General features: G+C 40.8%; 1 pseudogene; it reads right to left on the bottom strand.

The window, feature by feature from the left end:
• Positions 1 to 600: 600 nt before the first annotated feature.
• On the bottom strand, positions 601 to 1659 carry LOC118846901 (annotated as a pseudogene).
• Between the last annotated feature and the right edge of the window lie 18558 nt (positions 1660 to 20217).

The following is a 20217-nucleotide window of genomic DNA, read 5'->3' as shown; positions in this document are numbered from 1 at the left end:
CTATGTACTTATATGCAAACAGTCTATGATGGGCACCCAAGTGATGGGCTTCTGTCCCCACTAAGACATTTGTTGCATATTTTATTTTAAATGCTTAGGGGTTGGACAACTGGTAAGTTTAAATCTGCACACATTATCTAATTCCCACCTCACCCCCAAAAATTGTAGTTGTAAGCTGGTTTTTCCTGGTCCCAATTAGCTATTATTATTAATTTCTTTCAAGTTTCGGAGAGCAGTTAAAATTGTTCAATTTTTCTTCCACACTGGAATGTGGACCAGACAGGCTTAACCTGCAACTTCAGTTCTAAAAGAAATCATTAATACCCATTTTAATCTTCAGTGGAAAAGCTGCTGTTGTCTTGGCTCAGCTGAATGCAAGAGGGTACAAAGAAGACGTTCATCATTGTGTCTGAAGTAATTCCAGCATTTTGCATCTCGCACCAATCACTGAATGACATCACATAATAAATAGTTGGCCTCTGAAAATCATTAAAAGCAGATGGCTCGTGGAGAGTGTCTGCTTCCATATTCTTAAAGATCAGCCAATCTCCCACATTCAGCTCAGGAAGAAGACAGTTTTCCAAAATTTGATCGAGCTCATCACAGCATGCTTGTAAACAGAGGTGCATCTTTCTTGTATTTCCTGTGAACCTCTAGAATGGTATTCAAGTTATCAGTTTACTTGTAAAAGAACCATAAACACCATCATTCATGTAATACACAAAGGCTGGTTCCTTATTCTGGGTTTTTCCTACTCTAGAGGAAACATCATTTTCAACAACTTTCTTTTTCAATGATATTAACTGCTAAAGTGAAATATAGTAGCTTCCAGGTTCTGAAATGACCTTAATGCCAGATCCTTCAGGAAAGTAAAAGTGCAACAATGGACTGATGACATGATTAACCTCTTGCAACTGAAATTTACTACCCATGAAGCCTCTGCCAATATCCACTATGGTCAGCTTAAAACCAAATTCTCCAGCCATGGCAAACACACAGCGGGCATCAGATAAAGCATGAACATACGCTTGAGGTTCTTTGCAAGAGCTGGAAACGTGAAACTTAATACCAGCTATTTGGACGTCAAGTTCCTTAGCACATTCCAAGAGATGCCTACAATTCTTCAGCATGGTGCCAAACTTTATTTTACTGTCTTCACCTCCACCAATATCTTCTGTTGCCATGTGTAGTAAGAGCTTAGCATTTGGATGATTATGTGCAATTTTCTTCAATTTCATTGTCATATGACATGATGTTAACCCCAGTTTTGCTGCATACTTCATCTGAGAAGATTGCTTATATGGACTTGTATCAATGATGTTTCCAGGAGAAACACCCAGTTCTTACACCAGTGCCTTTTCATTTTTGCTGGAACATGCAGATCCAAGTTCCAAGTTCCAAGAGGTGCTAAAATCTGTAGAACAGCTAGAGCCAAATTGCATTTTACTGTGTAGAATTGCTTTATTTGAGCCACAATATTCTGCCACTGACTGTATTTCTTCACATTTTTTTCCAAGAACTCCAACAAAACAATGCATTTTTTCCTTTTAGTATATGTTCATAGACATAGTTACCAATAACATTTCCAAGATGTGTTCCTTCATCCAATAAGCTGACAGAGTTGTTTGCATCTTCAATAAATCCTTTAATCTCAGCCATGTTCCACAAAGCTGAAAGTCATAAATCAGGAAAAACAAGAAAATGAGCCATTAAGCCTTACATTTGGATCCTTAGAATACACAGTAAACTGCTACAATGGCTTCTACAGTTGATTGTACTTCAGAAGAAACTGATACATCTCTCAAATAATCAAAAGATAATTCTGGCAGCAACAGCCCACTTGATGCCAAGCTGGATGAATATGGGTCTTCGATTTCTGAAGTGGATGGAGACCTACATCGACAGGTTAGGAGATGGAACCCTTCTGTCATCAGCTAGGTTCCCAAGGTGGCTCGGCATTGAAGTGGAACTGCTCTCTACAAAGCACTTCTCCGAGGTCCTCGGAATAGTTGTATGCCTGGTCAGAAATTTCACCATGAGAAAACAGCCGAAAGAGTCAGGTAAAACATCTCCTCTTTTTAAGTGGAATTTTAAAAGACAGATGTGGTTACCTACAGCAGAAATATTGGAGGCATCCTGGACCATAGGCTGCCGAGGAGAAAAAACAACGTGGGGGCAGGTGGGGATTTAGGATGATAGGCAGGTTTCTTAAAGAAAAGAGCAACAGAGTGAAAAGGGGAGAAAGAAGAAAAAGGTGACGATTCAAAAAGATGGGGGAAGTTAGCTGGGACAAGGAGCAAGTGTCAGGAATTCTCTTTCTAAAGAATTTCTTTCTTCAAGGAGGACTCTTGGCATAAGCTGGGAGAAATACATAAGTATTTTTTTAATTAATTTTTTTTTAATTTTTAGTTTACAACACACGGTTCTACCTAATTTTGAGATCCAGATTTTCTCCCCTTCCTCCCCCCTCCCTCCCCAAGACGGCATGGAATCTCATATAACTACCAAATACATAAGTATTTAAGCATTTAACCTTTTAAGGTTGAGGGAGCAGAGGCACTTCCCAGGCAAAAAAGAGGTGACTAAAAGATATAGAGCAGAATCACTCTAAAGATATAAAAGTCTCAAAATTGTCCTATATGGGCACAACTGATTTCTTTTTGAAGCTTCATCACTGATGTTTAATATCTGGATGTCTGACTTGTCATTTCCATTTCATTAGTCATCGTTTCAGTTGGGACTCATGGGAGAGTCCATCAGTCAGTCCTGTGTCTGTTTATCTGTGTTTCCCTCTGTGTGTGTGTGCATGCGTGTGCGCGTATCTGTATGTGTGTGTGTGTGTTTTGCAATTTTTTCTTCAGTCAAATCTAAGAAAACTTTTCTGGAATAATGGGAGCTAAAAATAGGAAAAAAATACTGTGCCAAAAGGAACTCCCTTAGAAAAACTTCTTGAAGCCAGGGATAAAGGGGAGCTCCCAGTTGAGCCTGGAATGACAAAAAAAAAAAAAACCCAAGCAATTAAGTTATGTAGTATTTGGTATAAAACAGCTAGAAATTATGCTGATGAAAGGTTTTGGCCTAGATATAGTACCTTCAATTATTATAAATTAAAAGATTTATGGCTAACCATAAACGAACACTCAAAGTATTTAAAGTACTGGTTCTGTTGGAGCAAAATGACTAAGCCTCTATCTGAGGACAAGCCATCTCATGGCATTTGCCTGACATCGTCAAGGAAACCTCTCTCCTGGAAGGGACCTTCTCTCTTTTTGGCTCCCCCACCTCCCTACACTGCCTCACTTTGATACTCTCCCATTCCATTGTCCTCACTCCCACCTCCCCACCCTGCCTTATCTTCTTTCTCTCCCACTCCTTTGACCCCTCCGGTCTCGACTCCTGTCTCCACAGCTTCTAGAAATAAGAGTAAGCCTAAAGGCATCTTCCCTTATGACCATGGGGCAATGTAGTCCTCAGACCTCATAAGCTTTCCAATCCTCTGACCTTGCCACTTGGAGGAGTAACACTCCCAGATTCGATAAAGACCCTGGAGACATAGAATGATTCTAAACCATATGCTTAGTGCTTAACTTTATGGAAGATTAGACCCCACCAACCCTTGAGATGCATACATCATTAGCATATACTTTGTTCATCGATCATTGCCTGAAATACGAGAATATTTCTGTGAGAGATGCCCTGGATGGCTCACATTGTCTGTATGTGAGCTTATGACTATTGCCCAATATACTTTCGAAATGGAGAAAAAGAAGGAAAAAGAAGAGGAAAAAGAAGAGAGGGGATAACAGGAAAAAGAGAAGGAGAAACAGGAAAAAGAGAAAACTGAGCAGACTGTTTGAGAGGCTAGATCTAAAGCTTGAGAATTATGCCAATGTTTTTACTGTAAAAGGAAGGACCACACCCTTGAAGCTGTCCTAAGAGACAAAGGGCCCTCAGAAATAAGGAGAGGAATAACCCTAGAGGTTCCCAGAGAAATTTTGCTTCATGAAAGTGCATGGGAAGGCTTGGGACTGGGGAATTTGGAGAGGACTCATGTATTCCCTGAACCTGCTGTCTTGGCCTCAGTTATTCCTGTCCATTCCTCTTCCCAAAACAATGAACCCCATGTCACCCTTAAGAGTGGGGACTGTAATGACAATACAAGGACATACTCTATGATTGCTTATTGGACACTGGAACATCTTATTCAGTTCTAGTGAGTAAACCTGGTTCCAACTGTATTGGGTCTTTAAATGTTGTTGGGGTCTCAGGGAAGCCTCAAAATGTTCCAAAATTGTCCAACCCCTTGGTGTCCATGGGGTCGCTTTCTGTTGAATATTCCCTTCCTCCTCGTACCCAAATCCCCTGTAAACTTATTGGAGGGAGATCTCCTAAGCAAACTTAGGGCTACTATTTCCTCCTCCCCTGATGGTGGGTTATCCCTGCTGCTGCAGCCTGAGGATTTTCTCTCTCTGTTCTCTATTCTCATACTTAGTGATCAGGAGGCGGTTAGGGATGCTTAGCATCCCATCTGACATACCTGACTCCTTTTGGGCCTCTTCGTCTCAGATGTATGATTTCTAAAATCTATTCCTTGTCACTATTCTCTACCCTCCATCTCCCAGTATCCTTTGTCTAAGAAAGCTGCTGAGGGTATTTCACCCATCATTGACTCCTTAAGAGACCAACGTATTATAATTCTTTGCAAATCACCTTACAAAATGCCAATTCTTCCAGCTAAAAAGCCTAAACAGGTCCAGGTGGCAAACCTGTTTATCATTTTATTCAAGATTGGTGCACTATTAACACTTATGTTATTCCTAGTGAAATAATCATATCGATCTCTTTTTTTCCTTTAATTGATCCCATTTACAATTAATTGATTTTTGTCCTGTAACTGCCTAAGTCTTTGTCTCTGAACTTAATTAAGAAATTTAGCTGGCCTGTAATGAGTTAAGTTTGGAAATCCAGTTTTCCTGTTAATCACTGCTCTGTTCTTGTGTCAAAGAAATCTGTTACTCTTGAAGGAAGCAGGTGGACCAGGGAGTCTGGCTAGTATCTTTATACCACCGAGCTATCTTTCAAAGATGTCTGCTTTGTTATCCAAAGAAGTCTGGTTTGCTGTCTCTGTCCTTGGAGATGCAGCTGGATTCAAACAACGAACATTTCTTAGTCACAAGAGGGAAGGAAGGAATTGTTGCTAGCCCTCATTCCCAATTTCTGTCCAATCATATTTTCTTCCATCTGTGATGCTAGCCTCCTTATTTTCCACACTCTCTAAAACTGTAAAAGAGAGCTGTCTCCCTCATTTGAGGTCTTTTCTTTGCTGGGGAAGTTGAAATACTATTTATTTGGGAAATTCATGCTTGACTAATAAATTGATTAGGCTAGGAACTTTTTGCTTCCGTATACCTTAATTCAACTGTTACACTAGACATCCTGTGGCAGCCAACCCTGCTACCATCATTTCCTTAATTCCTTGTGAGGTAACCTGATTTACAATGGCAGATCTTTTTTCAGCATTTTTTCAATCCCCATACACCCAGATTCCCAGTACCTGTTTTCCTTTTACCTGGAAAAACTCACAATGGACATGGACTTGTTTCCCTCAAGGGTATGTAAAGAGCCCCACTTGATTCTCTCAAATCTTACAGCAAGATTTGGCTTCCAACACTCTTAAAATTGCCACCTTGGTCCATTACGTGGGTGATCTGCTTCTAGCGGCTCCAGAAGCTGAGATTTGCTAAGACAGTCATCTACTTTAACAAAGAAGCTATAAAGTCTCTAATTCCAGTGGTGCCTTCCACAGGTGGAACATCTGGATTTATCCTAGCTGCTGAGACTCGTTCTGTTTTGCTCACACCCATTCAGACTATCCAGCAACTCTCTACACCCACCACTAAGTGGAGCTGCATACCATCTTAAGAGTGGGGGGATCCCGCAGACAGTGGAAACCTTCATTCAGTGGGATTACCCAGCCCCTTGTTTCACTGACTAAAGACTCTGTTTCAGGACCTTGACAATTAACACCTTTCTGCTCTTGTGGAGCTCAAAAGGACCCTGTTATCGGCACCTGCACTGAGACTCCCAGATTACAGTAGGTCCTTCTCTCTTTTTGTACTCGAACAAAGGGAGGTAGCCTTCAGTGTCCTACTCAGATGTTGGGACCTGCTCCTCACCCAATAGCTTATTATTTGTATTAATATTGATTTTGTGGATGTGGAAGCATCACCTTGCTTACAATGGGCTGTGGCTGTCACTGCCCTTTGGTGGAATAGATATGTGATTTTAGTTTTGGCTTCCCTTTTAATGGTGCAATACCCCCATGGGGTTGAGGCATTCTTATTTTGCCACCGAACTCAGGCTTTTTCTGATCAGAAATTCACCAAATATGAAGTGACTTTGCTCTTAGTAAAGACAACATCACTCTCAAATACCAAGCTGTACTAAATCCTTGACTTGCTGACCTCAGGGGATCTCACAATGACTGTGCTCAAAAGAATTGGATGAGGCTGAAAACCTCCTTTGCAGACCCTCAATGACTTGTTGTATCCTGACAGGTCCTCTTTTATGAGAGATGGTGTTTGCTATACTGGTGTTGCTATGGTTTTTGATTGTGACATAGTTTGGGTGGCTTTGTTGACCACTAATCTCAGCTCCCAAGCTGCTGAGCCTGTGGCCTTTATCCAGGTGTGCCACTAGCCAAAAGGCAAAGCACCATGAATCATGTTGATTTGTCATTCGATATTTGGTGCTGTGGGGTTGTTCTGGCTACAGAGAGGCTTTCTGATATCAGCCGATAAGGGCGTTGCAAATGCAGAATTCACCAAAGGTCTCTTGTCTGCTCTGGTCACTGTTCACTGCTCTGCCCACATGGGAGGGACTAATGTTTCAAGAGGGAACAATCATGTTGGTGCTGCTGCCAAGCTTACCACCCTGGAAGGCCTTGCACATATTTTTAATCTTTCCTTCTGGTGACGATAACATCCCTCTTTCCTATAATGATGCTGAAGTGAAGTGGAAACAACACTATAAAGCAAAACAGGTTGTTGGGATCTGGGTGACTGCTGAGGACAAACCATTCCTTCCCTGGAGTTTCTATCACTCGGTAGGTCTACCTGTTCATAAGGGGGAGTCACTTTGGTACTCAAGGAATTGTGGATTTAAGAGTTTGGGATTTGCCAGGCATCACCAACATAGCTGCACTGTATGTGCCTCTTGCCCTACTTGACAGGCTTATGACCAAGGTGCTTTCTGTGACAAAGCCTATGGTGGGCACCCTCAGTTTACACACCCTCGGAACATTTGCAGATTGACTTCATCTGCATGCCTAAAGATGGCCATTGCAAGGTCTGTCTTGTTATCATTGACCACTCACTCAATAGGTAGAGACTTTTCCTGGCTTTCATGCTGCAGCTGGATTTGTTGGTAAAATACTCCTGAAGGACAGTGTCCCTCACTTTGGCCTGCCAATGACTCTGATGAGGTCACCCACTTTACTGATTCTTTCCTATCCCAAATCTACTCTTGTCTAGGAGTGATCCCAAAATTCCACATACCTTACCACCCCCAAAGCTCAGGCCAAGTTAAGTGTACGAATAAGGAGCTTTAAATCATGACTGGCAAATTTGTGTACTGATGTTTTCCCCCTAGAATTGTTCTGTATTTGCAGCAGACCAAGGTGAGAATTACATATATCTCTTTTTGAAATGCTTTTTGGACACACTCCTATTCAAGCAAAATCTTTCCCCCCAGTATTACTAGGGGGAGATACCTCTGTTATTTCCTAAATACAGGAATTACAGAGCTCCTGCTCAAGATATAACCCAAACCAACTCTCAAACATCCAGTGAGATTAATAGAGATTAATTCTTTAGCAAAGGCAGTCCTGCAGAACCACTTGGCCTTAAATGTTCTCACTGTTGCTTTAGGGGGAGGATGTGTTCTTATTAATCAGTCCTGTTATTCTCACATTAGTAGCTCAGGGGAAATTGTTTACAAGTACCCATGGGCTCCAATGTTTTATGAATGACACTCAGCAAATTGTGACAGAAACTCATGGAACGTCTGACGATAGGTAATGGTGGACTCCTTCTTCTTGTTTCACATGGTTACAGGGAATTGGCCTGTTAGTCACCCTCGTTAAATGGGCTCTTATTACCTTTAATCTGGTTATTCTCTTCAGGCTGTGCCTTAATTGCTATATTAGAGCATGTTCTAAGCTTTCTCTAAAAGGGAAACTTATGGTAATGTGTGCTAATGATAACGACCATGTTAAAAATCTTATAGAATTAGCTTATAGATAAATGATCCCCTTTTATCCATTGATAAAAGGTGGGTGGCTTCTGGTGTTTTGATTCATCCCTCCAATATGCCTACTACTCTGCTGGGTTCGGCTCTGTCTGATACCATAGAGGCTTCCCCCATGCCTTGGGAAACTCTTGAATATGGTTACTCTTAATTGCCAAATCATCACTTTCTATTTCACCATGAATTTAAACTAGTAAGACCTATATGTGTTTATTTTCAATAGTTGTTGCAACTTGTGAGTGTCAACAGTAACCTAACCCCAAGCCATGATTAATAAAACTTTGCTATTTGAGGTAAAATCTTGTGGGACTGTAGTTGATAATATTCTGAGTTTTATTTCAGGTATGATTAGGTCATTAAGTTGGTATTTCATCATTCCAAGAAAAATGCCAACAGCTCAATGGAAGTGGAGTCTGCACGCCATTTCTACTGGTGGATATTTGTCCCTGGGGAATAGTTGAGGTGGTAACCTTGTGAAGGCTAAGGTAGGACCCTCTTGACTCAATTTCTCCTATAAGAGATTTTCCCACCTGGTGAATTCTGAGCTGGCTGTGATAATTCTGTTATACAATTAGCCACCTTTATGTCTCTTGCCTGGAATCATAATGGAGCCAGGGGAGCATCTTCTCTGTGGTATAACTATGTCCTCTTTTTCCTTTTATGGCAAATTTCTATGATCAGGGCAGGTGAACAATGCTGATTTCATAAATTTATCTAATTTTGATTTATAAGCATGAGATATACATCCTCCTAAGGTGGGAAATAGAATTAGATAAATTAATTTTTAATTAGACAAAATTTAATTGATGTAATAAATTTTAAGAAGTAGCACAATCACAATTTGGAAATTAACAAGTTCTCAAAATTGTATTAAGTATTCTACCTATAAATTCCCAAATTGACTAGAAATCATCTATCCTTTCTGTGTTGTAATTTTAAGAAACAAAAGAGCTTATTTTCACAAGTTGGACCCTCATGGATTCCTTTTTGAGATTTTCTCCTTCAGTATGTTGATGGTAGTGTTAATATTAAGCATAAAGGTAGAAACAGCAAGTAGTAATTTGATAGATTAAGAACTGTAAGGTTTGAGATGATTTAATTATTGAAAAAGCAAGAAATTCTAAACTACTGAATTGGGTTTTATGTAGAAAGCTATACTAACTTGTATCAAGCTCTGTGTTGTAAATATAGCAGTAAGCACCTAAGAACCTCTGCTGGTGACCTGGAACCAGAAAAACATATTCTAGGAGAAGCGATCTTCAGAGCTGCCCTAAGAATGAGACCTACTCCAGAATGAGACCTGTTCTGTGATCAGAAAACTATCTGAGACATCTGGGACTCAAGATTATATGAACACTGAGAGTCGATATGACATGCAGATCTCTCCTCCGAAGGAGACTGTCCCCAATGGATTTTTGTCAGTCAATGGGGATGGGTTATTATAAGATTAAGCCAGATGATTTTGTAACCATCATGACAATCTCACTTAAGGAGGGCTATAACATGCTCATGGGCCCTAAAATATTGTTCACTCTCATGGCCATAGGCCTCATTATGAGCTTTGGGCTTTGTATCAAATGTTGGGTTATTTGTACTACTAGGGTTTTCTCATTTGAAAAACATCCAATGGTTAGGAACTTGACGAGGAAAGGAAGAAGGGAGGGAATAAGCATTTATATAGCTCCTACTATTTGCTAGGCATTGTGCTAAGCACTTTTGCGCTAATAAATGCCTAACAGCTGGCTCACAAAAAAATTGTATGCACACTTTTAAGTTTAATCTGTGTTCTTAATATTTTTCTATCACTTTCTTAAATCTAGACAATCAACAAAACAATAAATCGGTCCCTGCTTGTAGCATTTGCCTATTTCCAAGGAGTAGTGCTCACACTGAAAAATCTAACAATGTGTGTGTGCCATGTACACACACATATGTGCGTAAGCAAGACAGAGATAGAAGGAGAGAAGGAGAGAAAGAGGGAGGGAGGGAGAGAGAGAGAGACAGAGAGAGACAGAGAGAGAGAGAGAGAGAGACAGACAGACAGACAGACAGACAGGGAGCCAATTCAAGTTGGCTCCAGCACAACTCTGCATTCACCCAAGGGAGTCCATTATGTTTTTGGATAGCTCTAATATTTAGGAAGTTTTTACTTTTGTCAAACATAAATCTTCTCTGGAAATTCCACTCACTGGTCCTAGTTCTGCTCTCTGGAGCGAAGCAGAAAGAGTATAATCTCTCTTTCACTTGAAAGGTCTTCAAATATTTGAAAATAGATACCACGTTCCACTCCTATCCCCAAATCTTCACTTTTGGCTTAACATTCCTAGTCTTTTCAAGAGCATAGTTTTCTTCCGTCCGTCCATCCATTTAGCAAATATTTGATTGAATGTTTGCCGTGTAAAAGGTTCTCTGTGGGGGAGACTTCCAGTCTCTTAAGCATAATTAGCTGCCAGGCTTCCAGACCTCACACATGCCCTATTTGGGTCTGGGTGGGCATAGAGAAGACTCAGAAGATATGAACCAGAGATTTGGCCTTTGCTGATACTGCAGTATGAGCTTATCAAATATCATTTCTCCCCTCAGAAGTCTGGGCAGTGTGTGTGGTAAGGCCAAGGACCCAGGAGTAGGGAAACACTAATAGGCATGTGCACTATGGCTTCTTCCTTGTCTCCCCCAGCACTGTACACCTCTGAAAATGCCATGTTATGTTTTCAGACACAAAAGAGGAAGCCTGCAGGCCTCCTTGCTCACTGTTGAGACTTGGATAAGAAGCTCCTGAATGACCCAGATGCATTCCCTCTTCTACTGCCCTAACAGATATGGTGATAAGATTCAACTACTGCCCTGGAGGCTCTAATTTTCTGACAGGGTCTTGCTGTATATTTAATAAATGTTGAATTGTACTAACAAAACTCTTGATTCTCCCGTAGTCAGAGTGGGGCCACACTTGCGTAATGAGAGCTGTCCTTATGTGGCTCAAAGGGAGACAGAATAGACATCTCTAGCTTCTTCTTCCCTGCCCCCCAATCCTTCTCCAAGGGACACTTTTCTGCCAGGAGTAGAAAAAGGAGGTTGGGGCTAGAGGCCAATCTGCTCTCTTCAGAGAGAGGGGGTACCAGGCTAGAAGTATATCTATCTGTTCCCTTAAATATTTTTAGTTTAGGGCAGCTAGGTGGCACAGTGAGTAGAGCACTGGCCCTGGAGTCAGGAGGACCTGAGTTCAAATCCGGCCTCAGACACTTGACACATGTATTAGCTGTGTGACCTTGGGCAAGTCACTTAACCCCAATTGCCCTGCCAAAAAGCAAAAAACAAAACAAAATAAAAATAAAATACTTTTAGTTTAGAGGATATGATTGAGTCCCATCTAATTTCTGGTCATTTTGTCAATTTTGGGGGAGAGAAGGAGACCCCAATATCTATATCCAAGGTCTGACCTCTTTCCCAGGAATATTGGGAATTAAAGAATAAACACAACACATTGGGAATAGCAAAGAAACCCATTTATCCAAATCAGCAGCAAAACAGAAATCAGAGAAGAGAATATATACCAGACAATACAGAGTGAAGGAGTTCTCCCATTAGGAGCAAAGTAATTCAGCTCAACTAAGACAGACCTTAATCTCACCCGAGGGGAAACTCTCCTAAGTCTCTAGTGCAGCGAGCTGGGAATAGGAACATGATGGACTCACCAGCCTCTTCCATGTCTTCCCAGAGCAGCCTCAAGTGGAGTTGACGCTTCCATCTTCTCTCTCTCGAAGCTGAAATCCTCAAGTGTCCAGAGCAATTAGACCCAAAGCCTGATGAAACCCAAAGGGCACTGGACCTAAAAGAGTCCTAGAAAGGACTGGCAAAAGCTGGAACTCTTTCACCTCTTCCCAACTCCACCCTGCCTCTCAAGGCATTCTTCTCCACCAATAAGGAGAGCATCCCATACAAATTGGCTTTGGGACAGGGGTTACACTCCTATGTGAAATAGAGCTCATTTATACGGGTTTTGTCTCTTGTCTCCCCTATTAGATTGTGAGCTCTTGAAGACAGGTGCTATCTCTTGCCTTTCTTGGTATCCCCATTGTTGTTGTGGTTGTCATCATCGTCAAGTCACTTCCAACTCTTTGTGTTGGGGTTTTCTTGGCTAAAATACTGGAACAGTTTGCCATTTCCTTCTCCAATGTACCCATTTTACAGTTGAGGAATTTAGACAAACAGAGCTTAAGTGACTTGCCCAGGGTCACACAGCTAGTAATTGTCTGAGGCTAAATTTGAACTCAGGTCTTCCTGATTCCAAGCCCAGTGCTCTATCCACTGCCCTGGCACATAGTACGTGCTTAATACACATTTATTGACTGATTCAGCTGGACTGGCACGTAGTAAATACTTAATACATGTTTATTAATTGACTCAGCTGGACTAATAGTGTTGCCACAAAGGTTTCTACAACCTCAATCTTGAAGAGATGCACAGATTACATAGAGTATAGACTGTGTATGCTTGCACACCCTGGCGTACCCAGCTCATGCTGAGCACGCACTTATGGGTCACGTATTGTCTATTGGGACTTGAATAAGTTTAACAAACTTTTATTACAGTCCTACTCTGTGGCAGGCACAGGGACACCAGGATAAAAACTGGCACAGTCCCTCCCCCTCAAGGAACTTTTGTTCCACCAGGAAAAGGGGGGAAGGATAGATTACATCATATACAAAACTAAATATAAAACAAGGCAAAGTATGATGAGATTCCAACAATATGGAGCAGGATATGGGCCTCTGTTGCCTCTTTATGTTTATTCTTTCTTTTTGGGGGTGAAGGATATTGGACTTAGCTACAACCTTGTGAGTTTTGAAATTTAAGAAGAGTGAGCCACCAGCTGCTACATGGTACAGTGGACAGAGCACTGGACCTGGAGTCAGGAAGACCTGAGTTCAAATGTGAGCTTTGTGAACCTGGGCAAGTCACTTAATCTCTGTCTGTCTCAATTTCTTCAATGGCAAAATGGGGATAATAATTAAGCACCTACATCCCAGGGAGGTTGTAAGGATCAGATGAGATAATATTTGTAGAACATTTAGCACAGTGCCTAACGCATAGTAGGTGCTTAATAAATGTCTATTTCCTTCCACCAAAAGTGTGGAAGCTGGAGTCAGTGGCAAGATTTGCCAGAAACCAGATGGTAGTAAGCTAAGATTTGCCCGGCAGAGTGGCCTGTCCAACCTAGTGTAGCAGTAGCAGAGGTGCAAACCGATCCATGCATTGGTCATGCACATTTGGAAGTGAACCTGATGGGAAGAAGAGTATATAGAAATTTTCATTCAGCTTGAGCCGTCTATCCCCAGGGACCAAGATGGTAAAGGAAAGACTATGAGCCCAGGTATTGGAGGCGGGGGATTTTTGTACTTCTGTTCTTGTTATATATCTTTACACTAACTATCCTTTTATAAAAGCCTAAAAAACATGAAGAGGGAGAAAACTCTTTTAGTATCTAGGGGTATAAAGAATGGGGAGGAAGGTGCCTATAAGCTGTCCAAGAGACCTAGTAGAGACATATGTGAACTGTCATGTCTTACACATGGCTTGTAGATTGCCTGGGTGCCTAGCTCCCATTTATATCTTCCCATGTCTATATAATTCAAGTGCTACAATGCCTGGCTTCCCTTAATATTCACCTTTGATCCCTCATAGTGCAGTTTTCTAACTGATCAGCCCATTCCCCAGTGCTCTACATTGAGGGCTCTGTCCAGACTCGTGTTGCTAATAGTATGAAAAGCCCATGCTTACATTCACTCCTTAGGTCTCCTCAGCCAGAGCTTTCAGTCCTGAACGGTGCCTTGGGCATTTCCCAGCTGGTAAACACTCTGATAACATCTATTCTGCCATCTATCCTAGAGTCATTAGTGGTGAATCTGATAATATCTTGGCTCAACCAAAATATCTGAAAGGTATACTAGACCCTATAAATAAAGTCTTAGATTTTTAAGAGTATAGGATTTAAGAGCTGAATAGACCTTAGAGATCACCACCTTCTCTTCCATTTTAATTAAAAGGAAGGGAAACCCAAGGAGGTGAAGTGATTTGTTCAGGGGGGTAGTAAGTGGAAGCATATGAATTTGAACCTAAGTTCAAAGATCTAAGATCTTAGTGCTATAAGGGAGCCTAAAGATTATCTGGTCTAACCTCATACCCCAGGAAGACACCCCTTCTGTGGCATTCAATACAGTCATGCTACCTCTGCTGGACCTCCCCCAATGATAAGGAGCTGAATATTTCTTTATGCAGTTCATCCCATGATTAGATTGTTCTATTAGGAAGGTCTTGCTGACCTATAATCTACTCCTTGTTGCTCCTACTCCTGCTTTCTGGGACCAATCTTTCTTTCACATGACAGTACTTCGATTATTTGATGGTGTAGTCCGAGTTGGACACTTTACTATAGAGAAGCTGGTTGAAAGTCTAAACCTAGAGAACCAGATTCTGTCCACCACTGCCATCTAGGAGTGGCATTCTGGTACAAGGAAAAGAACTCTGGATTTGGACTCAGAAGACCTGATTTTGAGTCCCAGATCTGTTATTTACTGGCCATGTGACCTTCAGCAAACAATTTCCTCCTCTCTGGGGTCTCATTTTCCTCCCTTGTAAAATGGTGTTGTATGATTTATAAGGTATGTGAGGAGTGGCACCTGTTTTATGTAGGTTGAAATGTTTTTCCTTTAAAGGAACAAGGAGACCATTCTGAAGATCAGCATTAGTTTGGCTTCCTCACTTTCTCAACCCATAGGAAGTTGTCTGAGGCTGTAGCAGAATTCCTACTGCCTTGCAAGAAATTACCACTGACCTAGCCCAGCCATTTACTGTGGTGAAAATGGAGGCAGAAGAAAGTAATTATTTTATTTGAATTACTATATTTTTTAACCTTAGGAATTAGATCCTTTTATCCTTTGTTATTAGTAAAATCTTCTTTATTCCATATTGTGATCCACAAGTCTCTCATTGTCTTCTAACCCTAAATCTGAATCACTGGGCTGATTTAGGCCTGCATCATAATATAAAGTTCCTTCAAGTTCTAACTTGACTGGTACTACAATCAGAGTGAGCAAGAGCTTGGACTAGATGGCTTTGGGCCTGAATAAGCAGTAAGGTACAGAACATTCCAAGGAGGGATATATGTATGATATATATGTATAGAATGTATGTTTTATACATATGTATGCTATATATGGATAAAATACACATATAAAATATGTGTGTATAAAATTTATAAAATATAAAATATGTGATACATATGTATAAAACTGAGGGTTTTGTACACATGCACACACCCACACACATACATACATGGCTAAAGACAGATATCTACATATGTCCCTCCTCAGAATTTGTATAATTTGGATCTGTCATTGTATGTGTGTATATATATACACACACATATATATATATACACATATATATGTATGTGTGTGTATATATTATACATCATATATATATATATACACACACATCCTGAGGGATATATAGACATAGATTCCCATGTATAGATTCCTCAGGAATATATATAGACTATGACAGAAGAGGGATAAAAATGGATAAAAATGGTCTTCAGATAAGTTTCTATCCTATCGCTCTTTTATTTTTTGTGTTCAGTGAACTATTGTGGAGGTATTCTGAGTAGAAGGAGGGAGGGAGTGGGAGCATGAGGGACCAAGGTTAAAGAATAGGAAAAATTTCACCTCTGAGCAGATTTGAGACATCCTGTATTTTGTGGGCCTTAGGAGTATCTGTATTGGAGTGGGTCTGGGTGTCCTAATTCAGGGAAGGTGATAAGAACCTGGAAATCAGCCTGGGGAAGTAGATATTTATATTAAAAACCTGCAACCCTCACTTGTGAAGATCAAGTGAAATAATGCCTGTAAAGTGCTTTACAAACTCTGAAGTGCACAAAGGTTAATCATAGTTCAAACTAGGGTTGGGAAATTGGAGGTTTGCCCTAGGGCACTGAAATTTAGAGGGTGGTGACTGTACTTTCAGTTCTTCTGACAGCATAAAAAAAACTGAGTTGAGTTCTGGGGGGAAAGGGGCTATGCTATGCAAATGGTCTATTTTCTTCTTCCAGCTATGCCTCCCTACTCCTGTGAGCTTCTCTCAGTTTGCCCTCGTTCAGAGCACGGGCCTTTCTAACAGTACTTTTAAGTAATAGTTTATGCCACTTGGCCACAGGTATGTCTTGTACTACTTAACCCAGATAACAAAATTGGTAGTTAGGGCCCAGATGTTAATAATTTTGTTGTTGCTGATGAAACTTCATTCTTTTCATCATTTTGTTTGATGTCGTTTGGATAAAAATGGTCTTCAGATAAGTTTCTATCCTATCGCTCTTTTATTTTTTGTGTTCAGTGAACTATTGTGGAGGTATACAAAATGATTTATTTTTGTAATTGAGTGAAAGTGTTGAGATATAGGCTTATTTCAAGTAAAAGCATTTTTAGGACAACTTCCGTAGCAGTTAGGATGGCAGTCATGATATATACTTCTTTCTGTTAGCACATGGTTTTGATTTCTTCTACCTGTTCTCTATATTTATAGTTCCACATAATTAGAGTTTCTGAGTGTTTGGTATGATAACATGTATTTAAAATGTTGTTCTTAATTTTTGTGGATGAATGCTATGTCCAGGTAATTGTGGGTAATAATTTTGCCTATGATAATGGCTCTAATTCCAGTGTGGCTTATTTGTTGAATTCTCAAGAATATTTTGGAATTTATACTAGTTGTTTGCCAGTTTGTTTAGAACAACAAGCTCCTGGTATATAATTCTGGCTCATGCCTTTCTAGGTATTTAATAGGTACCAAATTCCTGTAAACCTTCAACTATAGGTTTTACAGTTTCCACCATCTTCTTGCAAATCTGCACCAATCTAGAAGCCTGGATTCTTTATAAATGAATCTTCTGTAGTTTCTTGTGGTAATGAATCGATATTATTATATTGCCATCAAGAACCCTCTCTGTTTCTGTAGAAGAATCTACTTGACTCAGCCATTTGTTTGAGGCTTGTTTGTCAACATACTATTAGATGAATATGTGTCGATGTCAGTCACAGAGGGCTTTTTGGCTTCTGTTCTTGAATCTTAGCCATTTCATAGTCTCTATCTGGTGGTAAGCCACCATCAGTCACGTTCCCTATACCGAGTGATGTGTATCCCTTTTCAGCCTTGTTATGACTTCACGAACTGGACTCTGTTGTTCAGTAAGTATTGTGACAACACCAAATTTAATCAGCATTTAATCAGTTCATTGTGGTTTAATAGGTATCAGAGATCATAGTAGTGATTCAAACATAATAGGATTAAATCTGATAGTTAATGCTGTTAGGATAAGAGTTATGATGGATTAATCTACTTTATATTAGTGGCGATGTCCATGTATTGATTGTACTGTTCAGATTATTTATATGTTGACCTATGATAAGTATAGAGAAGAAATTTGCTGTGCCCCCCCATCCCCCACTGATGTCCCTGTTTGTTGCTATGTTCCAGAAAGCCAGTTTCTTATTTGCCATGGCCAGATGGTTGTAACAAATGTTGAAAAGTCCCAAGAACTCTGTTGCCTAGCCACTGACTAAACAATAGAAAGTCCTGGACCCCTGTTGCCTGGTCACTGATTAAACAAGCAGATGGTTAGGGGACATCACCCTTGACCAAATATGGGAGTTCCTTCCTTTGGCTACTTCTTATGGCCAAACATGGAGTTCAACTTCCTCCCCTTGACCAATCACGTCTCTTTTCTCTTTGGGGAATTAACCAATCAAAGATTTGTACTACCCCCTTTCTATTTTTAGTATTCTCTCATTCTCCATAAATATGCCTGACCCTCAGATAGAAAAGGGTCTTCGACTGCAGAAGAGAGTCTTGGATCCTATTTCGTGGGGACCATCGGTTTCCCTAATAAATTAAAACTGTTCAGAGTCCTTGTGCCTCAGTGGTCCTTTGTTGCACATTGAAATTTTGGAGTTGCACACTTTCTATAAATTTTTAAGTTGGTTGCTTGTGATCGTCGTCATCAATCATCAAATGTTTCGATGTTTGATCTGGAAAGCAAGAGTTTTGGAACCTGTGCCTGAGTCTCATCCCATTCTTATTTCCCCATAGCACGAGCCCAGCTAAGTGAGAAAGAAAATCAAAATGATTCTGATCTGAACTGGTGGCCCTGGGGGCTCTCAGAGCTGCTGTTACACAAGGAGGAATATACAGGGCAACCTTTCCCTTAATCTAGTTGCTGAAAGTCAGATCGATGTGGAAGGAGATACAATCTTCCTCCAGCCCCTTTCTGGAAGCTCTTTTGCCCAGCATTTTGTAGGGAAAAGGCATTCAAACTTCTTTCACCCTTCTTTCAGCTCGTGTCTCCTCATCTCTAAAGCTCACAGATGGACATTGGCCACAAGGAGGCACTGTTTCCAGAAACCTGTACTTTCCTGGGTGGCAGACTAAGAGCAGTTGTGTCAGGCCAAGGCCAGGACAAAGAGATCATCAAAGAAGACAAATCTGTCTTTGGTGCCTTTTCATCTTCCTTTAGAGGGAATTAAGAAAAAATGGATTCCCTACTGCATGCTGGACAGCTCCATCTAGTTTTATTTGCTCCTGCTGTCACTTCAAACTCAACATGAGTGAGCTCATCATCTTTCTATTTGAACTTGTCGTTGTCCTGCAATTTTTCAGTCATATCCAACTCTTTGGGACCCCATTTGGGGTTTTCTTGGCAAAGATACTGGAATGGTTTGCCATTTCCTTCTCTGGATCATTTTACAAATGAGGAAACTGAGGCAAACAGGAGATTAAGTGACTTGCCCAGGGCCACACAGACAGCAAGTGTCCCAGTAACCTTTGTTGTTGTTTGTCCTTCACTCTTGAAGAGGACAGAGGTCAGATTCGAACTCAGGAAAATGAGTCTTCCTGACTCTAGGCCCTGTACTCTGTACTCTGTGCCACCTAGCTGCCCCCCTCCTATCTAAGCTTGTCCTTGCAACGAATCCCCCAATTACTTTTGATAGCAAGCACCATCCTCCCAGGCACACACACGCTTTAAAACCAACAAGCCACCTTTGACTCTTCTGTCTATTCCAGAGTCGCCCTCTATTGCCCTCTCTTCTACTTTCCCAATACATTTTGTAGTCATCCTCTCTGTTCCACTCACACAACCATCAAGACGCTCCCTGAAACCACATCAAGAGTGTCCTCACTGGTCTTCCTGAGTTATTTCTTTCGCTCTCCAACCTGTTCTTCAGTCAGCTGCCAAAATCATCTTAATGCAAAGTCTTGGGCTTGTCACTCCCCTATTGGAAAACTGTTAGCTCTTCCTCATTGCCTGTTGGATGAAATGCAAACCCCTTAGCCCAACATTCCTGGCCCTCTACTGACTGGTTCCAACCTCATTTTATTCTATTCTATGTTCCAGCCCGCAACTGGACCACTAACTTTCCTGATCTCCTCGTGCCCTTTTCTGACTGAGTTAGCTCAGGCCACCTCCAATGCCTGAAATTCCTTCCTTCCTCCCTCTCCATCTCTTCCAGACCTAGCTCAGGTACCACCTCCTCCATGAAGCTTTCCGAGCTCCACCTCATGCCCCCCAAATTCTTCCTTCTCATATTTCTCATAGCACTTTGTCCGAATGTTTCCTTTGTCTTTCTCACATTTTACCTACATCATACTTACCTGTATACATATTCTATATCTGCTGTTAGACTAAGCTCCTTGAGGACAGGGACTGTGTTGTTCTTCATCTTTGTATCTTCTCTGCTTACATACGGTAAGAGAATCTTAAGAAATAGTTGTCGAATTCTATTGAATGAATGAAAAAACAGACTAGTACTTCAAGTAAAGAGTTGGACTAGATGACATTCAACAATTCAACCATCCTTCCAA

The sequence above is a fragment of the Trichosurus vulpecula genome, chromosome 4 (assembly GCF_011100635.1).
Source record: "Trichosurus vulpecula isolate mTriVul1 chromosome 4, mTriVul1.pri, whole genome shotgun sequence".
Taxonomy (NCBI): domain Eukaryota; kingdom Metazoa; phylum Chordata; class Mammalia; order Diprotodontia; family Phalangeridae; genus Trichosurus; species Trichosurus vulpecula.
Note: the sequence above shows the minus strand (reverse complement) of the source record. Positions and strands in the feature narration are given on the sequence as shown.